General features: G+C 43.8%; 1 pseudogene across 1 annotated transcript; it reads left to right on the top strand.

The window, feature by feature from the left end:
- The first annotated feature begins 391 nt into the window (after nucleotides 1-391).
- Nucleotides 392-11,608, top strand: LOC311110399 (annotated as a pseudogene). Its single transcript has 6 exons — nucleotides 392-863; nucleotides 1,823-1,953; nucleotides 2,154-2,321; nucleotides 9,735-9,899; nucleotides 10,136-10,247; nucleotides 10,470-11,608. The product of its transcript is annotated as an uncharacterized misc_RNA (transcript).
- Nucleotides 11,609-27,717: the final 16,109 nt, after the last annotated feature.

The following is a 27,717-nucleotide window of genomic DNA, read 5'->3' as shown; positions in this document are numbered from 1 at the left end:
CCAGTATAGAGTGATCTGGACAGTTTGTGCTTTAGTAAGGTTGGCTTCTTGCCATTTATTGCTATGGTCATTAATTGTACTGCACAGATGGATTAGAAATCCCAGAAGATAGGTTTGGTAGTAACAGCAGCAGAAACGTTTTTGGGTGTCAGATTTTAGTGCTGAAGAACTACACAGGGTTTTGAGAGAAGGGGTTCCAGCCTCCCAGGCCAACAGCCTGGTGTAGGATCTGATTGGGTCAAATTAGTAGTGGGATATATCTAGGGTTAGATGGTGGTGCAATTGATGTTTTCCTAATTTTCCCTTTTTTGTGATCAAAATGTGCTATTCACTCTCTGACCTGTGAAAGGCAGCAAAACGCAACAAAGCGTCTAGTCTGCCGGAGAACTACAAGAAGAAGACGAATTAAACGGAAGTGAACAGTGACCAAGAACAATTTCTACGTTAGCGTTTTTGTTATTTAGACGTTTATTAACACCCTGCACAGCATCACATACTTATCCCAGGTAGTCTTTAATTCGCGTTGGAGACAGTACAGGTTGATGTTATCTAGGTAACCCTAGGTAGCAAGCTGCTAACAATGGCTAACGGTATGGTTTTTCACACTCAAATAGCCTCCATCATGGAGGTGCTAGCGAATGCAGCCGTGGCAGAGGTTTGTAAACTCGTAGACAACGACTATGCAGTGTTTCGTTTGGAAATAACTCAAAGCCAGAAAGAAAACAGGGCATTACAGAGGAAACTACAGCTACTGGAACTGAAGGTGTCACGGGACCGCGCAGACAAGACAATGCGAGAGCGCGTTCTTGCCACTCGTCCCAGAAGTGTCAAGATCCTCGACCGATATAGAGGAACCGCAAGAGGTACATAAGTGGCTGTTTATGTGTGGGATATTCCGTAATTTTATGTGGGGATTTTAATACGGTTACGGAACCAAAATATCTGGTATCTCAGTCAATTTCATACATTTAAATATTAATTTTGAAACTTGAACAAAACGATTTATAAAGTGATATCTGATTAAATATGGTGGTGAAGTTGCATACCGCAACCAGAACCCTGCAGAAACAAGAATGTAAAAAAAAATACTCAGTGCACAATTGTCAGAAAATGTATGTATAAATTCCAAGTCTGTCTTTCACGGTGTATTCGATACTCACGTGGATTACATTACTAAAGAATTATGGTGGACAATAATATGCATTGTGAACAGTAACATTTGGAAGGCAATATGCATTATGACTATGCAATAACGGTTTGTTCAATTAAAAAAATTACAAATTAAAACAGAACTAACAATAAGAAATAAGATGGACTCCAAAAACTCCCATGGACACTTAAATCTGTAAATCACGTTATGTAATTATGAACTAAAATGTATTGATGTGAAAGTTGAATTGTATTTATGTGAACTATTTATGAATGTAAAATGTGGAAAAAGCAAGAGATACATTTTGCAGACGGTCGCCCCGTTCCCCTCTGCGCATATGTGACTTTAAATGTGTTAACCACATTTGGTTAACCAGAATTCCATCCTGGTCAGTTTTTGGATTGTATGCAATAATGCCCCTGATTACTAAGCTATCTTGCACAAAGACACAATCATATTCTAACCAGTTTCTTGATTTACTGCATTTCCTATTAGTTGCTAATTGAAAACAATAGGATGCATGGAATATAATCTACTGATCTATAAATACTATATCAAGAAGTTATTTGAAGTGTTACCTTACATCCTTGCCAATTTTAGACAGTGTACAACATAGCGTTGAGCATTTACAGTAGCTAACCTAACCACCTATTTTCCTCAAATCACTCTCAGGTGAAGGACATCTCACTGGAGGCCACAGGAGCTTTGTGAAGCCAGCGGGACACAATACATGGAGAGATGACCAACCAATCACTGTTGATGAGGGGAGTGGAACCTCAACCCAGCATGTTATCGTGATAGAGGTTAGTGTCATAATAGTACATCAAAATGACAGTACATCAAATGTGGCCAGTTTATTTCAGAAAGGCTTCCCTCAGCTATTCACTTGCTTACATGTACATCCTAATTTATCTGCCATAGGGGAGCTTGTGAGATTTCCCTACAACATTGTTATTCAATTCTACTCATGTATCAGTAATAATCTCCCCTCTTCTTGTGTCAGGATGCAGAGGCTGGAGGTCCTGGGGTCAAGCTGGAGAGGTCTCAAGAAGAGGAGGACTCATGGCACAGAAGAGACATCCAGACTGGAACGGCTGGAGCGCCCCCTGTAGCCACGGAGGACCCCACCACCGCCCCAGCGCCGCCCATAACTCGACAAAGCATCACGGAGGTCAGTGGAACGCTGAACGCCGTCCTCAAGTCAGAGACAGATACAGAGACTTTAATGGGTCTGGGGCGTCAGGGTTGTTCTCCTCCTCCCCGCTCAGAGAATTTACTTTACGGTAACACGAGCCCGAGGACGGTTCTGTCCCATCAGGACTCAGGTAGCACGTTACAGACTGGCAGTGATCCGTCCTGTTCATACGCTACAGAGATGATACCTGGTGACATGCCTGTGGGCTTAGATACACAGACTAATCCAATGAGAGGGGACTGGAACCGGTACAGTAGTAGTGTATACTCTGAAGGGTGCCTAGATAAGAAAGGGGAGGGTCTGGTCGTAGATGAGGTGACTGTGAAAGTGGAAGGCGACACTCCTCTGACATGGAATGCAGACGAGACTCACTTAGGAGAAGGACACTCGCAGGGCAACACCAGTGACTTCTTAGACTACAGGGAAAGTTTACAGACAAATCCAAATGTCTCAACCCACTCTCCGTTACACACACTCAGGGATCCCAACCCAGTGTCCACGTCGATGGCACCTTCCGATTCACACGGCCGTGTCCTTTTCGATCAGGTATTGAACTCAAACGACAGGGCTAGAGTCCAGGCTCAGGGAAGAGGAGCCACATCAGCCAATAGTAAAGAGAAACGGTTCCTCTGCATGTTCTGTAACAAAGGCTTCAGCCGCCCCCAGAAGGTGGAGATCCACCAGAGGATCCACACAGGGGAGAAACCCTACAGCTGTACCCAGTGTCACATGCGCTTCGCCCAGGCTTGCAACCTGAAGAGGCATCAGAGGGTCCACACAGGGGAGAAATCCTATAGCTGCCCCCAGTGTGAGAAGAGGTTCTCCCACCAGCACCAGCTGAAGATGCACCTGAAGGTCCACACGGGAGAGAGGCCGTTCCCCTGTGTGTAGGGCTGTTACATCGACCGTATTACCGCCACACCAGTGGTCACGAGTCATGAGTCAAATTCCACGTGAACGTTGAGTCATGGTAACTGGGCTACTCAAACTGCGCTCTGTAAATGAATGGTGCTGATGGGCGTTAGTAGACTACCAAACTTGCTCAAGACGCTAATGGCCTGGTACTCAACGCTATATTGTCCCTCAAGTCATTCTGACATTTAATACTAATGCTTTGAAAATCGCATCAAACACTTCATGATTGAACTTGAATAATCTGCTGGAATATTTTTTCTCTTTTTACATGTGTGTTGCATTCTGAAATGCGGGTGTACTGACCATGACATTCAATTTCAAGTTCCACATTTTTATATTGAAATAGACTTGCTGCTGTTATCCGAAATATCTCATCCATTCTCCAAACCACGCTCTATCTCTCTCTGCGCTCCAAGTGGGTGGGAGAGGCGAGGGAGAGAAATGCGTTGTGATTGCAACATTTCAAATTGCAATTGCGGGAAAATCATAGTTTTGAAAGCAAATAGGCCTACTGTTGTGACTGTTGGAAAGAGGAGGGTCTCAGATTTCTGTAGGTATTATATTTATTTCTCAACTCTCAATATGGACCGATGGAGCACCTTTTTTAACCAAAGTGTCTAGTAGGCTATGGCTTTGAGATATAGCTTATATGGAGCGGAGCGGTGCAAATTCTGCCATTTGCAGTGATTGCATAGGCCTATAGACATTGGGTGCACTGCAAAGTTTTCAGGACATTACATTAACTGTTAACTAACCACATTAACTGTTAGATTAATCAATTACACAGCTCACTATCAGCATATTATATTTCGTTTTCTAGCTAATGCATTTTCAGTTTCCACTTACTCAGATGGTGAATTAGCCCAAATCCACATTTTATATACAGTGCTATGAAAAAGTATTTTCCCCCTTTCTAATTTTCTCTACTACAGGAAGCATTTGGTTGGAGTCATTGCAGCTAAAGGTGGCACAACCAGTTATTGAGTGTAAGGGGGCAATTACTTTTTCACACAGGGGAATTGGGTGTTGCATAATTTGTTTATGAAATAAATATGTAATTATTGTTGTTATTTGTTCACTTATGTTCCCTTTATCTAATATTAGGTTTTGGTTGAAGATCTGATAACATTCAGTATCACAAATATGCAAAAGTAGAGAATTTGAAAGGGGGCAAATACTTTTTCATAGCACTGTATGTATTTTATCAATAAGATGTCCCTGCTGTTGGTGCGTGCATATGCGAGTCATTTCAACTGAACATTGTGGTTACATTAATGAAGAATGAAATCAAATAAATCTTATTCATATTGAATTAATGATTAGAGTCAGGAGCTGGTCATTTATCCAACACACCTATTATAGCGTTCGTATTTCATCAACACTGTCCAGTACAAGCATATTAATTAAGGCTATACTATCGTTCGCTATTCAAGTGCACATGGATGGCATGCCCATGCAGCTGATAATGGCCCATTCTAAATCTAAACTAATTTCACAAATATATTATTTAGTATAATATTTAAAGACCTTATTAAATTGAGAATAGTCTGATGGGAGAGAATATTATCACTTGTGAATGAGCGACTAATGAACAGCTTGTGCAGTCTAGGCAAGAAACGGAGCGCATGCCTTTTTTGCAACTCTTTCAAATCATCAATAGTCGCATCATGCAGCCAGCCCATATGTTTTGATTTCGAAGACATTCTAAGGTTTGTCTCACAACTAAAGTTGCCACGGGGGGTATGAAAAAAATAAAATAAAACTGTAAGTCGCTCTGGATAAGAGCGTCTGCTAAATGACTAAAATGTAAAATGTAAAACTTTAAATTAAGTGTATAGGACCTGTTTCAAATGATAAAAAATAATAATAATATCACTTTTTACATTCAACACAGAATAGCCACTCCATTGCGCACTTGCTCGGCAGTCGTTAGAGAAAAATATCCTTTCTATTAATCAATGTCCACTTATATTCTTCTAACAATAAAATCATATAATATAAAATAATCATAATTGCACAGGAATTAAGCATATCTTGTCTGCTATTGGCATGGCATAGCCAGATCAGTAACATACAGTACGCCGACTCAGAATATGAAATTCTGTTCTTCTGAAATACATTTTCTTCATATCATGTTTCTTAACACCTGCTTATAATAAATAATGGATCTATTGTGATGGTGTATATTAAATGGATTTATAATACTTATTTTAATTGTAGATGTTCCACAGGCGCGCATCAGTGGCTTGTATGCGTGGAAACCCGGAGAAGCTGACCGTGTTTGTTAATTACATGGTTAATTACCGTGAGACCGGTGGTCATTTTGCATGACAGTTAATGGCTGACACATTTTCATGACCGCCACAGCCCTACATGTACACACTGCAGGAAGAGGTTCTGAGAGGAGCTACCTCAGGATACACCAGCAGAAACAACATTCCACTCTATAACATAGAAACCATTCCACTCGATATCTTCTGATGTTTAGATCAAACATTGCATTAAAGACAAAGATTACTTTTCGTTGTTGTCAGCAGAAAATATCCACAGATGCATTTGGAATAACGAGAGTAACAGATTTCAGTGTTGAATATATTGGGGTAGAATATATTGCAAATTCAGACATTTGTTCACAAATGCCTATTTCATTACTTCTATTCAACGACCGTATTTTTTTCCCAATGCACTTTTAATGAGAAAATTAATGCAGTTTATCAAGTTCATTGCAATTTTTTGCTAAGACGTGTATGTGTGGTTTTCATATGGTATATATAAAACTTTATGTTTAATAAACACAAAATTGACTTTTCATTAAGACTTTCATTGGGACTCTCTTTAGTATACATCACATCTGATATCACCCTATTCTACATACACCCAAGAGTGCTTTATAACCAATATACACTAAGGGCCTACATACAGTGCCTAGAGAAAGTATTCACAGCCCTTGACTTTTTCAATTTTTGTTGTGTTACAAAGTGTGATTTAAAATGGATTCAATTGTCATTTTTTGTCAACGAGCTACAAAAAATACTCTGTCGAAGTGAATTTTTTTTCTAAAATGTATTTTAAAAAATCATGAAAAATAAAACACTATCTTGATTAGATAAGTATTCAACCCCCTGAGTCTATACATGTTAGGATCACCTTTGGCAGCAATTACAGCTGTGAATCTTTCTGAGTAAGTCTCTAAGAGCTTTCCATTTCCATTTCCATTTTAGTCATTTAGCAGACGCTCTTATCCAGAGCGACTTACAGTTAGTGAGTGCATACATTTCCACACCTGGATTGTGCAACATTTGCCCATTTATTATTTAAAAAAATATTACATCTCTGTCAAATTGGTTGTTGATCATTGCTAGACAACCATTTTCAGGTTTCAAGCAACTCCAGTGTAGATTTGGAATTTGGTGTTTTAGGTTATTGTCCTGCTGAAAGGTGAATTCATCTTCCAGTATCTGGTGGAAAGCAGACTGAACCAGGTTTCCCCCTAGGATTTTGTCTGTGCTTAACTCCATTCCGTTTCTTTTTTATCCAGGAAAAACTCTCCAGTCCTTAACGATTACAAGCATACCCATAACATGATGCAGCCACCACTATGCTTGAAAATATGGAGAGTGGTACTCCGTAATGTGTTGTATTGGATTTGCCCCAAACATAACACTTTCCCGAGTGGCGAAGTGGTCTAAGGCACTGTATTGCAGTGCTAGCTGTGCCACTAGAGATCCTGGTTCGAATCCAGGCTCTGTCGTAGCCGGCCGCGACCGGGAGACCCATGGGGCGGCGCACAATTGGCCCAGCGTCGTCCAGGATAGGGGAGGGAATGGCCGGCAGGGATGTAGCTCAGTTGGTTGAGCATGGCGTTTGCAACGCCAGGGTTGTGGGATCAATTCCCACGGGGGGCCAGTAAAAAAAAGAAAATATATATATATAAAAAATAATAATGTATGCACTCACTAACTGTAAGTCGCTCTGGATAAGAGCGTCTGCTAAATGACTAAAATGTAAAATGTATTCAGGACAAAACGTTAATTGCTTTGTCACATTTTTTGTAGTATTACTTGTGGCAAACAGGATGCATGTTTAGGCATATTTCTATTCTGTACAGGCTTCCTTCTTTTCACTTTGTCAATTAGGTTAGTATTGTGGAGTAACTACAATGTTGTTGATCCATCCTCTGTTCTCCTATCACAGCCATTATCATTATAACTATATAACTGTCTTAAAGTCAGGGGTTGAATACTTTTTGACTCTAGACATTTCAGCTTTTCATTTTTAATTAATTAGTAAAACATTTGAAAAACATAATTCGACTTTGACATTATGGGGTATTGTGTGTAGGCCAGTGACCCCCCCAAAAAACTCAATTTAATCAATTTGACATTTAGGCTGTAACACAAAATGTGGAAAAAGTCAAGGGGTATGAATACTTTCTGAAGGTATTGTACCAGTGGAGGCTGCTGAGGGGAGAACGGCTCATAATAATGGCTGGAATGAAGTTTAATGGATGGAATAGAGTGAATGGAATGGTATCAAAGCCAGGAAAACCATGTTTTTGATACCATTCCATTTACTCCATTCCAGCCATTATTATGAGCTGTTCTCCCCTCAGCAGCCTTCACTGCACTGTACCTACATATACCCACACACTAACAAACACCTACTGTGCACATCAAAATAGTTGAGTCAGGTTTGTCTGATGATGACTCATATTTACCCACATCATATTTATGTCCACCATGATGGGTTTAACAACAATGAAGTCAGTCTGTAACTATAGTATAGGACTCAAATGTAGGGAGGGGGGGGAGTAAACACTCCATGATTAAAGTGTGTTTATTATCTGTGTGTGCGTGTGTACGTACCTGAGGGAGTGTACAGTACCAGTCAAAAGTTTGGACACACCTACTCATTCAAGGGTTTTTCTTTATTTGTACTATTTTCTACATTGTAGAAAAGTAGTGAAGACATCAAAACTATGAAATAACACATATGGAGTCATGTAGAAACCAATAAACTGTTAAATAAATCAAAATATATTTTATATTTGAGATTCTTCAAATAGCCACCTTTTGCCTTGATGACAGCTTTGCACACTCTTGGCATTCTCTCAACCAGCTTCACCTGGAATGATTTTCCAACAGTCTTGCAGGAGTTCCCACATATGCTGAGCACTTGTTGGCTGCTTTTCCTTCACTCTGCCGTCCGACTCGTCCCAAACCATCTCAGTTGGGTTGAGGTCGGGGGATTGTGGAGGCCAGGTTGTCTGATGCAGCACTCCATCACTCTCCATGTTGGTAAAATAGCTCTTACACAGCCTGGAGGTGTGTTGGGTCATTGTCCTGTTGAAAAACAAATTATAGTCCCACTATGCCCAAACCAGATGTGATGGCATATCGCTGCAGAATGCTGTGGTAGCCATGCTGGTTAAGTGTGCCTTGAATTCTAAATAAATCACAGACAGTGTTACCAGCAAAGCACTCCCACACCATAACACCTCCTCCTCCATGCTTTACGGTGGGAACTACACATACGGAGATAATCCGTTCACCCACACCGTGTCTCACAAAGACACAGCATTTGGAACCAAAAATCTCATATTTGGACTCCAGACCAAAGGACACATTTCCACCAGTCTAATGTCCATTGCTCGTGTTTCTTGGCCCATGCAGGTCTCTTCTTCTTATTGGTGTCCTTTAGTAGTGGTTTCTTTGCAGCAATTCGACCATGAAGGCCTGATTCACACAGTCCCCTCTGAAGAGTTGATGTTGAGATGTGTTTGTGACTTGAACTCTGTGAAGCATTTATTTGGGCTGCAATGTCTGAGGCTGGTAACTCTAATGAACTTATCCTCTGCAGCAGAGGTAACTCTGGGTCTTCCATTCCTGTGGCGGTCCTCATGAGAGCCAGTTTCATTATAGCGCTTGATGTTTTTTTGCGACTGCACTTGAAGAAACGTTAAAGGTTCTTAAAATGTTCCGTATTGACTGACCTTCATGTCTTAAAGTAATGATGGACTGTCGTTTCTCTTTGCTTATTTGAGCAGTTCTTGACATAATATGGACTTGGTCTTTTACCAAATAGGGCAATCTTCTGTATAACCCCCCCCCCCCCACCTTGTCACAACACAACTGATGGGCTCAAACGCATTAAGAAGGAAAGAAATTCCACAAATTAACTTTTAAGAAGGCACACCTGTTAATTGAAATGCATTCCACGTGACTACCTCATGAAGCTGGATGAGAGAATGCCAAAGGGTGGCTATTTGAAGAATCTAAAATATATATTCGTTTAACACTTTTTTGGTTACTACATGATTCCATATGTGTTATTTCATAGTTTTGATGTCTTCACTATTATTCTACAATGTAAAAAAAAAGTACAAATAAAGACAAACCCTTGAATGAGTAGGTGTGTCAAAACTTTTGACTGGTAGTGTATGTCTGTGTAATCTGTATCACCTCTCTATTCCAGGAGGAGGAGGGTCCAGAGGTGCTGCTGGTGAAGGAGGAGGGGTGTGAGGAGGGTCTGGGGAACCCTGAGGGGACCATGGTCATGGAGGACAACCAGACTTCACCTCCTCCTGAACCCACAGAGGAACCAGCTGAGCAGCACAGGACCACACACAGCCACACTGAGGTGAGGCCTCTGTGAACTACTGTCTGAATGATATTAGGTCAGGTCTTAATTAATTGTGTCTTAAGTGTGGGACCATGCCATTGAATTATCCAACCATTAGTATAGTATCAAATCAACTACCATGTTTGCATAATACTCATAGCAATCCCTCATTGCCCAATCAGAATATGCTCCATAGCAAGGTGCTCTTATCACATTTCTTGATCCAACATCCTCTCACTCTGTATCTCTTACAGTCAGTAGACATGGAGAATGGGAAGTCTGATCTGCTGCTAGTCAAAGAGGAGACAATAGAGGACGGACCAGAGAGCATTGATCTGCTGAGTGGAGTAAAGATGGGGGAGCAAGGTAAGGAAGAAATACATATAGCCTACATACAGTAATAGATCTTCAGTGGGAATAGTGATGCGCCTGGCTATTATCAGTCATAAAATGAAATCAATACAACTAACGTTTACATACAAAAGAAACACAATGTATGAACTTGACCATGTAATTGACTCAAAAAAACTCCATATGTAGAGTTTTCTCTGCCATGTTTGTAGTCTAGTTTGTAACCTCTTCCTGCAGGTGGTTGGCTGGAGGCTAACAGAGGAGACTGGGCGGCCATCTTGGATTTCCAGACCCAGACCAGTGCAGCCAAGGGCCCAGGGGACAACTTCACTGAGCTGGCCAGGACCAGAGGTGACATAGTGGTCAGTGAATGGAACAGCGTCTTAAACTCTGGACTGGGGAACAACACAGTTAACCACAACCAGAAACAGACGGTCGATTACAAAACAACAGTTGAACTTAGTCTCCATGACAACAGACTGGCTGAGACTAGGGCGAGGCGTAGATTTGGTCTGCGGGGACAGGGAGGTGTCCGTGTGAGAACAGACACAGAATCGGCTAGCAATGATCCGTCCTGCTCCTATAGTTGTGATTCAGAGAGACTGATGTCACCTCAGGTTAACCCCCTAACAGCTGCTGCCTTCAGCCTGCCTTCTATAGGATCTATAAACTGGAACATGGACCCTGCGACAACACAGACACTCCCTGGCCTTCATCCTCCTCACACTGTCCTAATGTTAAACCAGACATCAGACAATGCCAATGCCTCAACACTAAATGGCAACACAAGCCCATTGACAAATGACAGTAGTAGAGACAGAATCAGTAAAGGTGGCAGCGCCAAAGAGAAGCGCTTCCCGTGTTCGTTCTGTGGGAAAGCCTTCAGTTTCCCCAAACAGGTGGAGATCCACCAGAGGATGCACACCGGGGAGAAACCCTTCGGCTGCCACCTGTGCTGGGCCAGTTTTTCACACTCTTTCAGCCTGAAGAGGCACCAGAGGGTCCATACAGGGGAGAAACCGTTTAATTGCCACCTGTGCCGGGCCAGTTTTTCACACTTGTTCAACCTGAAGAGGCACCAGAGTGTCCACACAGGGGAGAAATCCTACAGCTGCCCCAGTGTGAGAAGAGGTTCTCCCACCAGCACCAGCTGAAGATGCACCTGAAGGTCCACAAGGGAGAGAGGCTGTTCGCCTGTACACTCTGCGGGAAGAGGTTCTCAGAGAGGAGCTACCTCAGGATACACCAGCAGAAAATGCACATGGCCCATGTATAGTGACATGTAATGTAGTACTAGTTAGTTTGTTTGTTTGTAGTTAATTCTGTTGGTTTTTGATGTAGTAGGGAACTGGATGAGATGAACTGAGGAAAGAATGAGTATGATGAGGCAGAGTAGATGATATGGTGATGGTTGGTGTGATGGTGTCTGTAAAAATGCTTCACTGATGAAGAGTGACAATTTTGTCCTGTTTGATACTGGTGTTTTATAGTGAGATAAGGATAGTGCCTTAATTCATGTTTACGTGACATGAAGTAGTGAAGCTGTGTGTAATGTAATGTTGAACATTTTCCAAAGTATTCTAAAATTCATTTTATCAAAGCGAGGGTACCAGATTTACAGAAAAGGTCAAATGTTACCATAGTGAGAAAAGTTAATCTACTTGTATCGTTTTGTGCAATTGAAGTACTGTGCTTCAAAGTTATGCGAGTAAATGACAATTTTGTTGAAAATAAATACATATTGTACTGTGCTGACTGACTTGGTTATGTTTGTGTCATTGCAGGGACTGAGTTTCCCTTATCAGTCATTATACTTAATTATTTAATCAACACATAGTCGTGGCCAAAAATATTGGCACCCTTGTGGTTTTGTCAAGTTACTCACAATTTTCCCAAAAAACAAGTTGAAATTGACCAAAGTATTTGGTCTCCACAATTCCTTATTTCACTGTTAATATTACAGAACCTTAGTTTTTTATTCATAACTTAATATATCCACTTAAATCAGAAACTAAACAAATGGCATTGACAAAATTATTGACACCCTAGACTTAATATTTGGTAGCACAGCCATTAGTCAAAATAACTGCAATCAAGCGCTTCCTATAGCCATCGATGAGCTTCCTGCACCTCTGTACTGGCAGTTTTGCCCACTCCTCTTGTGCAAACTGCTCCAGTTCTCTCAGATTTGAAGTGTGTCATCTCCCAACTGCTGTTTTTAGATCTCCATAAGTTTTCAATGGACTCATTGCTGGCCACTTCAGAGCAGTCCAGCGTTTTCTCTTGAACCATTCCTGGGTGCTTTTTGAAGTGTCCTGCTGGAAGACCCATGACCTTCAACGGAGACCTTGGTATTCTCCTGATTTCATGATGCCATGCACACGTTCAAGGCACCCTGTGGCAGCAAAGCACGACTGTATGGACATTTTTTATAATAAACTTCAATGGCTCCATATTCTACTTGAATCAGAGTTAGAGATGGGCTTGACTGTGTTTACATTTTATAATATGTGTCTGTGTACAGCAAAGAGTTTCTTATATACTGTAAACCTTTATATGCTCTTCTGTACAATTTGTGTTTACAGTCTGCAATCCAGTAGTACCTGCAGTGTTGGTGTTGATGGCGGTAGGACCTCTGAAGCGGCTGGTCACAAACCCTGGCCCCAGATAAGGAGCCTTCGCTCTTCCTTCCCAAGTTGGAACCATGATCCAACCACGGTGTACAGAGACATCGCCACAACCACCACACAGAACATACAGTGAGGGAAAAAAGTATTTGATCCCCTTCTGATTTTGTACGTTTGCCCACTGACAAAGTCATCATCAGTCTACAATTTTAATGGTAGGTTTATTTGAACAGTGAGAGACAGAATAACAACAAAAAAATGTCAAAAATGTTATAAATTGATTTGCATTTTAATGAGGGAAATAAGTATTTGACCCCTCTGCAAAACATGACTTAGTACTTGGTGGCAAAACCCTTGTTGGCAATCACAGAGGTCAGACGTTTTGTTGTAGTTGGCCACCAGGTTTGCACACATCTCAGGAGGGATTTTGTCCCACTCCTCTTTGCAGATCTTCTCCAAGTTATTATGGTTTCGAGGCTGACGTTTGGCAACTCAAACCTTCAGCTCCCTCCACAGATTTTCTATGGGATTAAGGTCTGGAGACTGGCTAGGCCACTCCAGGACCTTAATGTGCTTCTTCTTGAGCCACTCCTTTGTTGCCTTGGCCGTGTGTTTTGGGTCATTGTCATGCTGGAATACCCATCCACGACCCATTTTCAATGCCTTGGCTGAGGGAAGGAGGTTCTCACCCAAGATTTGACGGTACATAGCCCCGTCCATCGTCCCTTTGATGCGGTGAAGTTGTCCTGGTGTGTGTGTGTGTGTGTGTGTGTGTGTTTGTAGAGCCACCTTTTGCAGCAATTACAGCTGCAAGTCTCTTGGGGTATGTTTGGCTTTATACATAGCTTGGGCTTTGTCGAGTAAGGCTTAAGCTATGTATTTAGATTGTAGTCAGGTACTATAGGTAGGCATCGTGGGCTGTATATTATTAAGTAGTATAGGTAGGCATCGTGGGCTGTTGCGGGTAGCTGTTGTGTAGTTATTGTAGGTTACTTTTGTATTCGGCGGTGCCAGATGTAGCACGAAGCTAGCTAGCTAACTCACCTCCTGGATTAGCTGGCGAGTTGCTATTAGCAACGGTTGCAACTAAAAACAATATCCTTTTAGCCAGCTACATTCGCTCGGAGCGACGCCGTTTTTCAAACAAAGTCAACACAGTAGCCATTGCTAGCCAGCCAACACTACCAGCTGGCTGTACTGTGGTAGCTAAATACAATATATTTGTGCTGGCTACCCAACGTTTAATCATTGCTGCGTTATGAAAGGTAAGCTTGGCTTCTTATATGGTGTTGGGTTAAGCTTGGACCATGTATTTGGATTGTAGGTAGGTACTGTAGTTTGGTATTATAGGTAGCTTACTCAGGTGGTTATGGAAGGTTATTGTAGGTAATTATTGTAGGTAAGGACTGTATTCGGCGGACTCCGGCGAAGCACGAGGCTGGCCTGCCCACTACTCGGACCAACAAAGCTAGCTAGCTAGAGGGTAGCTACTGGTAACTTTTTGCAACTGTGGTTAATTGTTTCCAATGTTATTTCATGCTTAAGAGTACCTGTGATTGAGCCAGCTAGCTGCTACCATTCAGCTGTTTTTCTAACCTCATCCGAGGCATTAACGTTAGGTGGTTGGTAGCTGCTGTACTTAATTACAGCTACTGATAACAGTCTGCTGTAGTTTACAACAATTCTAATTTTTTAAGTGGAAGTTGGGAGAGTTTCTGTTCGGGTGGTTCAGTGAAACAATTTTAGTTTCTGAGGTAGAAGTTTTTGGTGAGGGAGGCCCTGCTCTCTCCTCTCCTAGATGCTTAGCTCATTTCATTCCGATCTCCTCTGCATTTTTGTAGCCATTTGCTACAGCCTGTCAACTATGCCTCTGCCTATCCCTGTTCTCTCCTCTCTGCACAGGCTACACAAACGCACCACGCCGCGTGGCTGCTGCCTCTCTAACCTGGTGGTCCCTGCACGCACCCCACACCTGGAGTTCCAGGTCTCGGGCAGCCTCTGGAACTGCCGTTCTGCTGCCAACAAGGCTGACTTCATCCCAGCCTATGCCAACCTCCAGTCCCTCGACTTCCTGGCGCTGACGGAAACATGGATTACCACTGAAAACACTGCTACTCCTACTGCTCTCTCCTCGTCTGACCATGTGTTCTCGCATACCCCGAGAGCATCTGGTCAGAGGGGTGGTGGTACAGGAATCCTCATCTCTCCCAAGTGGACATTCTCAATTTTTCCCCTAACCCATCTGTCTATCTCCTCATTTGAATTCCATGCTGTCACAGTCACTAGCCCATTTAAGCTTAATATCCTTGTCATCTATCGCCCTCCAGGTTCCCTTGGAGAGTTCATCAATGAGCTTGACGCCTTGATAAGTTCCTTTCCTGAGGATGGCTCACCCCTCACAGTTTTGGGGGATTTCAACCTCCCTATGTCCACATTTGACTCATTTCTCTCTGCCTCCTTCTTTCCACTCCTCTCCTCTTTTGACCTCACCCTCTCACCGTCCCCCCCTACTCACAAGGCAGGCAATACGCTTGACCTCATCTTCACTAGATGCTGCTACTAATCTCACTGCAACTCCCCTCCATGTCTCCGACCACTACTTTGTTTCCTTTTCTCTCTCGCTCTCCTCCCACACTACTCACTCTGCCCCTACACAGATGGTAATGCGCCGCCGCAACCTTCGCTCTCTCTCTCCCACTACTCTCTCCTCTTCCATCCTATCATCTCTTCCCTCTGCTCAATCCTTCTCCCTCCAATCTCCTGATTCTGCCTCCTCAACCCTCCTCTCCTCCCTTTCTGCATCCTTTGACTCTCTGTGTCCCCTATCCTCCCGGCCGGCTCGGTCCTCCCCTCCAGCTCCGTGGCTTGATGACTCATTGCGAGCTCACAGAACAGAGCTCCGGGCAGCTGAGCGGAAATGGAAGAAAACTAAACTCCCTGCCGACCTGGCATCTTTTCACTCCCTCCTCTCTACATTTTCTTCATCTGTTTCTGCTGCTAAGGCCACCTTCTACCACTCTAAATTCCAAGCATCTGCCTCTAACCCTAGGAAGCTCTTTGCCACATTTTCCTCCCTCCTGAATCCCCCCCCCCCCCCCCCCCCCCCTCCTCTCTCTCTGTGGATGACTTCGTCAACCACTTTGAAAAGAAGGTTGACGACATCCGATCCTCGTTTGTTAAGTCTAATGACACTGCTGGTCCTGCTCACACTGCCCTACCCTATGCTTTGACTTCTTTCTCCCCTCTCTCTCCAGATAAAATCCTGCGACTTGTGACTGCAGGCCGCCCAACAACCTGCCCGCTTGACCCCATCCCCTCCTCTCTTCTCCAGACCATCTCCGGTGACCTTCTCCCCTACCTCACCTCGCTGATCAACTCATCCTTGACCGCTGGCCATGTCCCTTCCGTCTTCAAGAGAGCGAGAGTTGCTCCCCTTCTCAAAAAACCAACACTCGACCCCACTGATGTCAACAACTACAGACCAGTATCCCTTCTTTCTTTCCTTTCCAAAACTATTGAGCGTGCCGTCTTTAGCCAACTCTCTTGCTATCTCTCTCAGAATGACCTTCTTGATCCAAACCAATCAGGTTTCAGGACTGGTCATTCAACTGAGACTGCTCTTCTCTGTGTCACGGAGGCTCTCCGCACTGCTAAAGCTAACTCTCTCTCCTCTGCTCTTGTCCTTCTAGACCTGTCTGCTGCCTTTGATACTGTGAACCATCAGATCCTCCTCTCCACCCTCTCCGAGCTGGGCATCTCCGGCGCGGCTCACTCCTGGATTGCGTCCTACCTGACCGGTCGCTCCTACCAAGTGGCGTGGCGAGAAGCTGTCTCCGCACCACGTGCTCTCACCACTGGTGTCCCCCAGGGCTCAGTACTAGGCCCTCTCCTTTTCTCCCTATACACCAAGTCACTTGGCTCTGTCATATCCTCACACGGCCTCTCCTATCATTGCTACGCTGACGATACACAACTAATCTTCTCCTTTCCCCCTTCTGATAACCAGGTGGCGAATCGCATCTCTGCATGTCTGGCAGACATATCAGTATGGATGACAGATCACCACCTCAAGCTGAACCCTGGCAAGACGGAGCTGCTCTTCCTCCCGGGGAAGGACTGCCCGTTCCATGATCTCGCCATCACGGTTGACAACTCCGTTGTGTCCTCCTCCCAAAGTGCGAAGAGCCTTGGCGTGACCCTGGACAACACCCTGTCGTTCTCCGCTAACATCAAGGCGGTGACCCGCTCCTGCAGGTTCATGCTCTACAACATTCGGAGAGTACGACCCTGCCTTACACAGGAAGCGGCACAGGTCCTAATCCAGGCACTTGTCATCTCCCGTCTGGATTACTGCAACTCGCTGTTGGCTGGCCTCCCTGCATGTGCCATTAAACCCCTACAACTCATCCAGAATGCCGCAGCCCGTCTGGTGTTCAACCTTCCCAAGTTCTCTCACGTCACCCCCCTCCTCCGCACACTCCACTGGCTTCCAGTTGAAGCTCGCATCCGTTACAAGACCATGGTGCTTGCCTTTGGAGCAGTGAGGGGAACGGCACCTCTGTACCTTCGGGCTCTGATCAGTCCCTACACCCAAACGAGGGCATTGCGTTCATCCACCTCTGGCCTGATGGCTCCCCTTCCTCTGCGGAAGCATAGTTCCCGCTCAGCCCAGTCAAAACTGTTCGCTGCTCTGGCACCCCAATGGTGGAACAAGCTCCCTCACGACGCCAGGACAGCGGAGTCACTCACCACCTTCCGGAGACATTTGAAACCCCACCTCTTTAAGGAATACCTGGGATAGGATAAAGTAATCCTTCTACCCCCCCCCCCTGCGGAAGCATAGTTCCCGCTCAGCCCAGTCAAAACTGTTCGCTGCTCTGGCACCCCAATGGTGGAACAAGCTCCCTCACGACGCCAGGACAGCGGAGTCACTCACCACCTTCCGGAGACATTTGAAACCCCACCTCTTTAAGGAATACCTGGGATAGGATAAAGTAATCCTGGGGGTGCCAGAGCAGCGAATCGCATCTCTGCATGTCTGGCAGACATATCAGTATGGATGACGGATCACCACCTCAAGCTGAACCCTGGCAAGACGGAGCTGCTCTTCCTCCCGGGGAAGGACTGCCCGTTCCATGATCTCGCCATCACGGTTGACAACTCCGTTGTGTCCTCCTCCCAAAGTGCGAAGAGCCTTGGCGTGACCCTGGACAACACCCTGTCGTTCTCCGCTAACATCAAGGCGGTGACCCGCTCCTGCAGGTTCATGCTCTACAACATTCGGAGAGTACGACCCTGCCTTACACAGGAAGCGGCACAGGTCCTAATCCAGGCACTTGTCATCTCCCGTCTGGATTACTGCAACTCGCTGTTGGCTGGCCTCCCTGCATGTGCCATTAAACCCCTACAACTCATCCAGAATGCCGCAGCCCGTCTGGTGTTCAACCTTCCCAAGTTCTCTCACGTCACCCCCCTCCTCCGCACACTCCACTGGCTTCCAGTTGAAGCTTGCATCCGTTACAAGACCATGGTGCTTGCCTTTGGAGCAGCGAGGGGAACGGCACCTCTGTACCTTCGGGCTCTGATCAGTCCCTACACCCAAACGAGGGCATTGCGTTCATCCACCTCTGGCCTGCTGGCTCCCCTTCCTCTGCGGAAGCATAGTTCCCGCTCAGCCCAGTCAAAACTGTTCGCTGCTCTGGCACCCCAATGGTGGAACAAGCTCCCTCACGACGCCAGGACAGCGGAGTCACTCACCACCTTCCGGAGACATTTGAAACCCCACCTCTTTAAGGAATACCTGGGATAGGATAAAGTAATCCTTCTACCCCCCCCCCCCCCACACACACACAGCGGAGTCGCTCACCACCTTCCGGAGACATTTGAAACCCCACCTCTTTAAGGAATACCTGGGATAGGATAAAGTAATCCTTCTACCCCCCCCCCCCACAGCGGAGTCACTCACCACCTTCCGGAGACATTTGAAACCCCACCTCTTTAAGGAATACCTGGGATAGGATAAAGTAATCCTCCTACCCCCACAGTGGAGTCACTCACCACCTTCCGGAGACATTTGAAACCCCACCTCTTTAAGGAATACCTGGGATAGGATAAAGTAATCCTTCTACCCCCCCAAAAAAATTGTAAAGTGGTTATCCCACTGGCTATAGGGTGAATGCATCAATTTGTGAGTCGCTCTGGACAAGAGCGTCTGCTAAATGACGTAAATGTGCCCTTGAGCAAGGCACTTAACCCTAATTGCTCCTGTAAGTCGCTCTGGATAAGAGCGTCTGCTAAATGACTAAAATGTAAATGTAAATGTAAATGTCCTGTACCCTTAGCAGAAAAACATCCCCAAAGCATAATGTTTCCACCTCCATGTATGACGGTGGGGATGGTGTTCTTGGGGTCATAGGCAGCATTCCTCCTCCTCCAAACACGGCGAGTTGAGTTGACCACAACACTTTCCCTCAGTTTTCCTCTGAATCATTCAGATGTTCATTGGCAAACTTCAGACGGCCCTGAATATGTGCTTTCTTGAGCAGGGGGACCTTGCGGGCGCTGCAGGATTTCAGTCCTTCACGGCATAGTGTGTTGCCAATTGTTTTCTTGGTGACTATGGTCCTAGCTGCCTTGAGATCATTGACAAGATCCTCCCGTGTAGTTCTGGGCTGATTCCTCACCGTTCTCATGACCATTGCAACTCCATGAGGTGAGATCTTGCATGGAGCCCCAGGCCGAGGGAGATTGACAGTTCTTTTGTGTTTCTTCCATTTGCGAATAATCGCACCAACTGTTGTCACCTTCTCACCAAGTTGCTTGGCGATGGTCTTGTAGCCCATTCCAGCCTTGTGTTGCTCTACAATCTTGTCCCTGACATCCTTGGAGAGGTCTTTGGTCTTGGCCATGGTGGAGAGTTTGGAATCTGATTGATTGATTGCTTCTGTGCACAGGTGTCTTTTATACAGGTAACAAGCTGAGATTAGGAGCAATCCCTTTAAGAGTGTGCTCCTAATCTCAGCTCATTACCTGTATAAAAGACACCTGGGAGCCAGAAATCTTTCTGATTGAGAGTGGGTCAAATACTTATTTCCCTCATTAAAATGCAAATCAATTTATAACATTTTTGACATGCGTTTTTCTGGATTTTGTTGTTGTTATTCTGTCTCTCACTGTTCAAATAAATCTACCATTAAAATTATAGATTGATCTTTTCTTTGTCAGTGGGCAAACGTACAAAATCAGCAGGGGATCAAATACTTTTTTCCCTCACTGTAACCAAATCACATGTTATTTATCACATGCTTCGTAAACAACAGGTGTAGACTAACAGTGAAATGCTTACATACAGCCCCTCCCCAACAATATAGAAAGAGAAATTATAGAAAAAGTATAACACAAGGAATAAATACACAATGAGTAACAATAACTTGGCTATATACACGGGGTACCAGTGGACAGGGGGACTGAACAACCTCAGTCCTGGTGGCCATCAGAGAGACAGTGGCGCCATTTAGGGAGGGGCTGATAGATAGACCCTCCTGTTCCTATGATTCAAACACCACAGTATCCATGACGAACAGAGTAGGTCACCCTGGGCTTCAGCCTTCACAGACAGTGGTGGGAGTCTAACAGGAGGTCTGTCTTCTCCTTCAGGATCTTGTCTAATGCCTGGTGACTGACTTCATAGAAGGCCTGGACCTGGTTCTAGCCTTCCTTAGTTTTCTTTGCTTGTATTTATTGCCCCTTTTTTAGCCCTCCGAACAGCCTTAATTCGTCGGAGCATGGACTCTACAAAGTGTCGAAAGCGTTCCACAGGGATACTGGCCCATGTTGACTTCAATGCTTCCCACAGTTATGCCAAGTTGGCTGGATGTCCTTTGGGTGGTGGACCATTCTTGATACACACGGGAAACTGTTGAGCGTGAAAAACCCAGCAGCGTTGCAGTTCTTGACACAAACCGGTACTGCCATACCCCGTTCAAAGGCACTTCAATCTTTTGTCTTGCCCATTCCGGCTCATACAAGCCAAGGCTTGTGCAAGGCCACCCACCTACATAATACACAATACAGTGTAAATTACAATACAAAATATATCAAAATGGCTCTCTTCACAGTCCCTTATCTTTTTTTAAAATCTGGTTTTATTGCTAGCTTGAGTTACCTGGGGTGGCAGAGAGTTCCATGTAGTCATGGCTCTATTTAATACTGTGCGTTTCCCAGCCTCTGTTCTGGACCTGGGGACTGTGAAGAGACCTCTGATTGCATGTCTTGTGTGATACCGATGAGTGTCCAAACTGTATGCCAACTGCTTGAACAGACACTTATGTACCTTCAACACATCAACACCTTGCACAACGACCAATAGTGATGCAGTCAATCTCTCCTCAACTTTGAGCCAGGAGAGATTGACATGCATGTTACGGACATTCGCCCTCCGTGTTGTCGAGGTGACTAGTACGGGCCGCCTCCCATACGGTCCTACTAGGTTCACTAACGTGCGGGTACTCTTGTGGATCTTCTCTTGACCACACAGGGTGGGTCAACTCCCACCGCACGCTGTAGATCTGGATTATCCGGCGGTATGAGCCTCTTTCCCAGGTGAGGGGGCCTCCCTATCTTCCTACCCTAGGCTGAGTTAGCAGTGAAGCCCTGGGCTCCACTTTATCAACCCGGATCACCCCTCTTGGTCTATCTCTGCTTGCCACAGAGGTTAACTCACTCCTTCCTACTGTTAACACTTCACGGGTAGTTTGTGACACGGTATACTACGCGTCAGCTGGGTTTATTTTTGTGTACAACACCAACAAACAATCCATATTTATTTATAATCCGCTCTGCGCTATTTTAACGTGGCCCGGCTCTTACTACGTGTTATCTCGCCTTTCACGCAGAATACGTTCAACCACGGGGTTATACTTTTTTTTATAAGTGCTGCATATTCTCAGACACTCCTGCTAGCAGCTGGTCCTCCCTTTGTAGTTGACCGGACAACACCCTCACGGGTGAGTCTCACTTGCTAAGTCCCGGGTATAGGGTTTCAGCTAAGACTAACTTCTTGAAATTAATTTTTTGCTGAAAGCAGGGGTTTGACACTTCGTCTGAGTAGGGACAAACTATGGATACCCAGTGCTCCTTTTGTGTTTTTTATATAGCAGTTATAATGCAAAAGCTTCTGACAATAACAATCAAGTTCTGTTCTTACTGTCGTGTAATCAAACTTGTCTGTACGTGAGTAAAATAACTACTAACGGTGTATCTTTATGAAGGCACATTTATTGCTAACTTCACGTTGCTTCACATTACAAGCCACATGAGAGAGATGCTTTCCTCATGACCCCCTACATTCCCACAGGCCCTCATTAGCATATGGCCAATCAGGATGCAATATGCAAATAACACCACACTTACCTTACCCCAAAGGTCTTCTGACTTCTAATACATCAATCAGCTCCTGATCAGTCTTCCCCAGAATCTCCGCTCCGCTCCCTTTCTTTTACATTGGGATTTATACCCTTTAATTGCCAAATCCATGCCTACTTTGACTACAGCCACACAAAACATCCTCCCCCTTACACGTGACATTTAAGCAAAATTACATAAAACATTGTCTCCTTTACATGTGATGTCTACACAGAGTCAGGTAACACATTGGTTCCTTCGTAGGTGACGACAATCCGTGGTGTCATCTGCTTCATGGCCCAGGTGCCATCAGGCAACTCTACCAACTCCATCCCTGGGCCAAGATCTGACAGGGGTGTCGCCATATAAGATGAACCTCCGGCAGAGGAACATCTGCATACAGTCTACCCACACCTGTCATTTCCTCTCTGTCTGGGTTTCGCTGCTCCCCAGCTGCCTGTGGTTGAGGCCTCTTCCTGTGCTTCATCTGCTTTTTCTTCATCTTCCTTGCCTCAGTGTTATCATAGCTCTGACTGGAGACTGGAGGAGTAACCAGGTCATACTGACTAGGCTCATTCACGACAGTGTACATCTACAGTGAGGGAAAAAAGTATTTAGTCAGCCACCAATTGTGCAAGTTCTCCCACTTAAAAAGATGAGAGAGGCCTGTAATTTTCATCATAGGTACACGTCAACTATGACAGACAAATTGAGAAAGAAATATCCAGAATATCACATTGTAGGATTTTTAATGAATTTATTTGCAAATTATGGTGGAAAATAAGTATTTGGTCAATAACAAAAGTTTCTCAATACTTTGTTATATACCCTTTGTTGGCAATGACACAGGTCAAACGTTTTCTGTAAGTCTTCACAAGGTTTTCACACACTGTTGCTGGTATTTTGGCCCATTCCTCCATGCATATCTCCTCTAGAGCAGTGATGTTTTGGGGCTGTCGCTGGGCAACACGGACTTTCAACTCCCTCCACAGATTTTCTATGGAGTTGAGATCTGGAGACTGGCTAGGCCACTCCAGGACCTTGAAATGCTTCTTACGAAGCCACTCCTTCGTTGCCCGGGCGGTGTGTTTGGGATCATTGTCATGCTGAAAGATCCAGCCACGTTTCATCTTCAATGCCCTTGCTGATGGAAGGAGGTTTTCATTCAAAATCTCACGATACATGGCCCCATTCCTTCTTTCCTTTACACGGATCAGTCGTCCTGGTCCCTTTGCAGAAAAACTGCCCCAAAGCATGATGTTTCCACCCCCATGATTCACAGTAGGTATGGTGTTCTTTGGATGCAACTCAGCATTCTTTGTCCTCCAAACACGACGAGTTGAGTTTTTACCAAAAAGTTCTATTTTGGTTTCATCTGACCATATGACATTCTCCCAATCCTCTTCTGGATCATCCAAATGCACTCTAGCAAACTTCAGACGGGCCTGGACATGTACTGGCTTAAGCAGGGGGACACGTCTGGCACTGCAGGATTTGAGTCCCTGGCGGCGTAGTGTGTTACTGATGGTAGGCTTTGTTACTTTGGTCCCAGCTCTCTGCAGGTCATTCACTAGGTCCCCCCGTGTGGTTCTGGGATTTTTGCTCACCGTTCTTGTGATCATTTTGACCCCACGGGGTGAGATCTTGCGTGGAGCCCCAGATCGAGGGAGATTATCAGTGTTCTTGTATGTCTTCCATTTCCTAATAATTGCTCCCACAGTTGATTTCTTCAAACCAAGCTGCTTACCTATTGCAGATTCAGTCTTCCCAGCCTGGTGCAGGTCTACAATTTTGTTTCTGGTGTCCTTTGACAGCTCTTTGGTCTTGGCCATAGTGGAGTTTGGAGTGTGACTGTTTGAGGTTGTGGACAGGTGTCTTTTATACTGATAACAAGTTCAAACAGGTGCCATTAATACAGGTAACGAGTGGAGGACAGAGGAGCCTCTTAAAGAAGAAGTTACAGGTCTGTGAGAGCCAGAAATCTTGCTTGTTTGTAGGTGACCAAATACTTATTTTCCACCATAATTTGCAAATAAATTCATTAAAAATCCTACAATGTGATTTTCTGGATTTTTTTTCTCAATTTGTCTGTCATAGCTGACGTGTACCTATGATGAAAATTACAGGCCTCTCTCATCTTTTTAAGTGGGAGAACTTGCACAATTGGTGGCTGACACTGTAAATATGATGTGGTGGCTGACTAAATACTTTTTTTCCCCACTGTATGTGCAATACGTGCTGTTCTGTTCTCGACCAACTGGAATTTATCTATGTCCCTCTCTGCCGCACATGACCACACAACTGGGCAGTAGTCCAGGTGCGACAAAACTAGGACCTGTCTGGTTGACTGAGATGTCAAGAAAGCAGAGCAATGCCTTATCATGGACAAACCTCTTCCCATTTTATGGACAACCATTGAGTCTATATGTTTTAACCATGACAATTTGCGATCTAGGGTTACACCCTGCAGTTTATTATCCTCAACTTGTTCAATCGCCACATTATTCAATAATATATATAAATTAGGTTTAGCATTGAGTGAGTGACTTGTCCCAAAAAGCAATGCTTTTACTTTTTGTGATATTTAGCACTAGCCAATTGCTAGTCACCCATTCTAAAACTGTCTGGAGCTCTATGTTAAGGGTGTCAGTTATTTATTTTACCTTTGTAGCCGACGTTTATACTCTTGAGTCGTCAGCGTACATAGACACACAGGCTTTATTCAAGGTCAGTGGAAGATTATTAGTGAAAACAATAATGGCCCAAGCCGACTGCCCTGCGGTACACCACACTCAACCAAATTTGCATTAGAGTGGTTGCCATTAAAGAAACCCGTCTGTGTTCCATTAGATAGGTAACTCTCAATCCATGATAAGGTAGAGGATGCAAATCCATAACACCTAAGTTTTTTCAGAAATAGGTTATGATCAATAATAGCAAAAGCTGCACTGAAGTCTAACAAAACAGCTCCCACAATCTTCTTACTATCAATTTCATCAGTCATTTGTGTCAGTGCCGAGCATAATGAGTCCCCTTCCTTATAAACATGCTGAAAGTCTGTTGTTAATTTGTTTTCTGTAAAATAACTTAGTATTTGGGGGTTTTTTTTATCTAAAAGCTTGCTAAGCACTGGTAACAGTGGTCGGCTGTTTGAACCATTAAAGGGTGCTCTGCTATTCTTGGGCAGCGGAATGACCTTTACCTCCCTCCAGGCCTGAGGGCACACACTGTCTTCTAGGCTTAAATTGAAGACGTGGCAAACAGGAGTCGCAATGTATTCTACTACTAACCTCAGCAATTTACCATCCAGGTTGACGGTACCAGGTGGCTTGTCCTTATTTATAGATAGCAACATTTTTTCACCTCTTCCACACCCACTTTGCTGAACTCAAAACTACAGTGCTTGTCTTTCATTATTTGGTCCTTTAAGCATGAATATGAAGGCTCAGCATTTGTTGTTTGCATGTCATGCCTAACTTTATCTTGTCAACAAAAAAGTTACCTCAATGTTACCCCACGAATACAGACAGGGTCAGGATTGGCGTTCACCACGAGAGGTACAGTGCCTTCAGAAAGTATTCTTCATACCCCTTGACTTATTCCACATTTTGTGGTACAGCCTGAATTTAAAAAAATGTCCCACCCATCTACACACAATACCCCATAATGACAAAGTGAAAACATGTTTTTAAGAAATGTGTGTGCATTTATTGAAAATTAAATACAGATATCTCATTTACATAAGTATTCACACCCCTGAGTCAATACTTTGTATAACCACTGTTGGCAGTGATTACATCTGAGTCTTTCTGGGTAAGTCTCTAAGAGCTTTCCACACTTATATTGTGCAACATTTGCACATTATTCTTTTCATATTTCTTTAAGCTCTGTCAAAATAGTTGTTGATCATTTTCAGGTCTTGCCATAGTTTTTTTTTTTTTTTACTGTTTTTGCTTTGTCATTATGGGGTATTTATGTGTAGATTGATGAGGGGAAAAAACTATTTAATCAATTTTAGAATAAGGCTGTAACGTACCAACGTGGAAAAAGTGAAGGGGTCTGAATACTTTCCGAATGTACTGTATATGGTTGGTATTTCCGGTTTTTATTTTCAATACTGATGCAATTCGTAACATATGAAGCTCATTCTAAAATACAGACGTGGGTGATTTCTTCCCCAGGGTACTGCACGGTGTGCAAGTTTTTATTCCTGACCAGCACAAACACCATGTTCAACTATTGATGGTCTACTATTTAGACCACAATTAGTTGAACGAGGTGTTAGTGAAAGGTTGGAACAAAAACCTGTAAACTCCTGTCATGTGTACAAAAAACCTGTGGCTGTTATTACAAAATGTGCCCTCATGTACTGAACAAGCTTTTGAATGTTCATCTCCTTGATGTGCCTCATTTGGGGATGCTAAAACGTTACTTCTATTCTACTGAGCCATTTACTTTATGTTTGTATTATATTTTATTATTTCTTATTGTTGTTGAATTGTCGAGAAGGAACCTGCAAGTAACCATTTCGTTGGACCATTTGTACTAATAAAACTTGAAACTTATTTTGTACAATGGACTGTGTTCTAAGCATTCATGAACAGACCAATATGGGTTAATATTTCTTTTAAATGACAAGTGTTGATGTCCCACTGTTCTAGTTTTGAGGCTTGGGCTACTGGGGGCTGCAGTTCATTTGTCTAATCCCCTGCAAGGAGAGAGAAATGCATTAATAATATTACAATGGGGTATTCATTTAATTTAATATATATTCCTGTTTGATTTGCATGCATACAATTAAATTGGACATGTTCTCCTTTATAAAATGCCAGTGTTTGTTTTGTATCCAATGCATTTAATTTACATTAGGATGAAGTAGCCTAGGCCTTCTAATCTAGTTGTATGACATCCTCTAGCTATCAATATTAGTTATCAATGCATAAGGTGAATATAAAACCAAGCTATCTTAAACATCAGTGTAATTTAATAATATCCATGGGTGTTATAGTTGTATGAATTTATCACAATGAAAACCTGCTAACTGGAAATAAAATACCAGCTAGTCCTAATGCAATGCAATATTATAGCTTCACAGTGAAACACCACTATTCTGGCTATTCATCATTTTTAAACAGTGAGCAAAATATCTTATTTCCCTATTTCAATTTTTTTAGCTTCAGCCTCTACAATGAAAGTAAGCTTACCTGTCATACGTCCACAACGATGTAGCAGCAGACCAAGCAATTTGCGAGAGGAGGACCCCACATAAAATTATTCTGGTTGGTGTCAGCTTAATTCACTAACACTAACAGGTACTGAGAAAATCGATTCTGTTGTTATTCGTATTAAATATTTCCATTCTGGGATAGTTGTTCACTGAATTGCCGGCACTAGTTGCTCACGCTCTTACATTGGCAACAATGTAAAAATACGAAGCTAGCTAGCATAAAAGCTAG

This window comes from Coregonus lavaretus (genome assembly GCF_964263955.1).
Source record: "Coregonus lavaretus genome assembly, contig: SUPER_35_unloc_5, whole genome shotgun sequence".
Classification (NCBI taxonomy): domain Eukaryota; kingdom Metazoa; phylum Chordata; class Actinopteri; order Salmoniformes; family Salmonidae; genus Coregonus; species Coregonus lavaretus.
This window is presented reverse-complemented; position numbering and strand designations above follow the sequence as displayed.